Source organism: Triticum dicoccoides, chromosome 7B (genome assembly GCF_002162155.2).
Source record: "Triticum dicoccoides isolate Atlit2015 ecotype Zavitan chromosome 7B, WEW_v2.0, whole genome shotgun sequence".
NCBI lineage: Eukaryota > Viridiplantae > Streptophyta > Magnoliopsida > Poales > Poaceae > Triticum > Triticum dicoccoides.
The window spans coordinates 597,422,450-597,425,453 of NC_041393.1; positions in this window are offsets into that span (position 1 = coordinate 597,422,450).

Consider the following 3,004-nt stretch of genomic DNA (forward strand, 5'->3'; position numbering starts at 1 on the left):
CCTAACCCCTTGTCGGCGCCACAGAGCAACCTGCTGTCTGCTGCACCAGGAGCATCCGCCCTCGCCACTGTCACACCGCTCGCACTAGCAAGTGGTCGTTATCCGGCGGTGGTGATGTCGTCGTCGTTGTCATAGAGGTTGTTGCCGCAGGATCTATGCTCCCCGAACAGGGCGTCCTACTACGTCCGAGCGGAGACCATGGCCCCGCCAAGGGGATACGCAGGCGCCGACCGCCGGGACACCCAGTTTCCGCACAGCCCGTAACCAATCGACAACATCTTCGACGTAGTCACCGTCGGCCGCGGACGGCCGGTTGGACGGACTCAGGGCGATGCCGGAGCCGAAGCTGTGGCTGATCCTCACCAGGCCCGCCAGCACCGTAAAGAAGGTCAAGGGAGATTAGGAGGCCTGGGGCAGCAGCAGTGAGTTGCCGACAGCCAGGGCGGGGCGGCGGCAACGGCCGATCATCAGAGGATGAAGCATGTTCCATACATACGGGCTGAGCCAAGACAACGGCCGACGCAGCAAGACAACCCGAACCACCACACCGGCCAACCAGAGCTCCCCGCGACGGAGGAGGCCGAGCGGGACACCGCGGTCCATTACGGCAGGAAGAAGGATATACCATAGAAACAGTATATGCTAACCTAAAGAAAACCTAGCACAATGATATGAGAAGAAGGACGATCTATTTATAACCCCCAGGACATAAGCGATGGTAGTATGTGGCGAGGTTTCGAGATCAAACGACTATAGCGGCGCAAACCAGAAACAAAAAGCAGACTCTAGATCGAAACATGGAAGCGACACTGATCAAAAAACGCAAGAACCCTCCAGATCAGGTGATGGAAGCGGCACCGTTTTTCACCATAGAACGGCAAAATCGCTAACCGCACCCAAGAATTCAGCAAACAAGTTCAAAAAATTTGAAACTAAACACCGAATCCACAAAGCATTTCTACCCCGGCAGGTACCAAATTAATAGCACGTGTCACGTTCAAACTTACCAGAGGTCACTTTCAAACAAGTGGAACAACCTTGGGGCAAAAAATTTGTCTGGAATAGATGCTTGGGTATTCTGTGAGTTGAGAGAAAGGGAAGAAGCATCATGTGGGTGAGTTTCTATGTAGAGGGCGGTTACTAGTGGAGCGGAAGAACATGATACTCCCTCCGTTCCTAAATATTTGTTTTTCTACAGATTTCAACAAGTGACTACGTATAAAACAAAATGAGTGAATCTACACTCTAAAATATGTTTATATACATCTGTATGTGGTAGTCCATTTGAAATCTCTAGAAAGACAAATATTTAGAAACGGAGGGAGTGTTAGAATACAACTTGTAATAGGATTAGGACTCCTACTCGGTTTGTAATAGGGTTAGGTCAGGTGCGGCTTGGCTCTTATATATACCTCTTGTACGGGCACAATATTGCATTAACAATTATTCAATACAATTCTACATGGTATCAGACTTTTGATCCTAGGGTACGGGTAACCCGCCAGCCCCGCCACCGCCGCCGCCCGGCTACTCCGAGCGGCGCGCCACCATCGTCGCCACCAAGGTCGCCGCGGCCACGGCCTCCTCCGCCTCTACCTCTACTCTAGCTCTACCCCCAACAATACCCCCTTCCATCTCCTTCACGGACACCATCTCTGATATTAGCCCCTACATCCCCCGTAACCCTAGACCTTGCTGCTCACAACTACTACCATTTGTGTCACCTCTTCGACGTCCACCTTGGGTGATGCAATCTCCGCTCTCATGTTGCCGATGACTCTCTTCCTCAACTTCATGATCCGCAATGGGTCAAGGATGATCTCGCAATTATTCAATGGATCTACATGCGAGTCTCCACAGAGATCTTCAATCTCGTCCACTGTGACGGTGCCTCCGCCACCGTTCTATGGGCGGCCCTTCGTCAGCTCTTCCAGGACAACGTCGACGCTCGCGCCAACAATCTCCACACCGAGCTTCGGAATACGGTGCAAGGTGATTCACCAGTCGGCGTCTACTGCCAACACCTCAAGGCAATCAGGGATGAACTCCGTGAACTTGGTGATCCGATCTACGATCGCCAGCTCATCAACGTCCTCCTCGTCGGTCTCAGCGAGCGGTTCGAGAAGCAGGCATCCTTCATCCCTATGATGCGTCCGCGTCCCTCCTTCGCCGAGGTTCGCTCGATGCTCCAATGGGCCGATCGTGCCCTAATTACGAAGGACTCTCGTCCTCAGGTCGTCACTGCTTCTCCTCACCCGCCCGCGTCGATGCTGCCACTGCCACCTCCACCAATAGCACCTCCTCAACCATCTGGCTAACGTCCAAGTCCTAACTACCGGGGCAAAAACCCTAGGCTGTCGTAGTTCCGCACGATGCCCGCTCCTGCTCCGCCCCCGGCTCCACCAACTGCACCACCATCGCCCCCGGCTTCATCAACTGCACCACCACCACCGCCCGGATGGCGCCCATCTCCTGATCCATGGACAGGGCTAGTCCAAGCGTGGCCTATGCCATGGTCCGCCCCTACGCCATATGGTGCCCCGCCTGCTTATACCGGTGGCTGGCAGCCCGGTGCTCACCCTCACACCGGCGAGCCCGTCCTCACGCCCTGACAGCCGATGGCCTCGTACCACGCTGCTCCCTCCTACGCACCACTGATCTACAATACCAGTCCTTATGCATCCTATGGCGCTCCATCGCCCCCTACATGCAGCAGTACAATGATGGTGCCTCTGTCTTTACACCGATGTCGGCCCTACTGCCGACACCACCACACCCGCAAGCTCCCATGACTACACCGGCCTCTACTTCGACTCCGAGCTGGGACCAAGCTGCTTTTCTACAAGCCATGAACAACTTTGATGCACAAGGGAACTCAGGTACAGATTGGATTTTTTATTCTGGTGCTTCTCGTCATATGTCTGCATCGAGTAATTTGCTTTCTTCTTGCACACCCTCGTCTTTTCCCTCTATTACTCTTGATGATGGATCTTCTATTCCTATT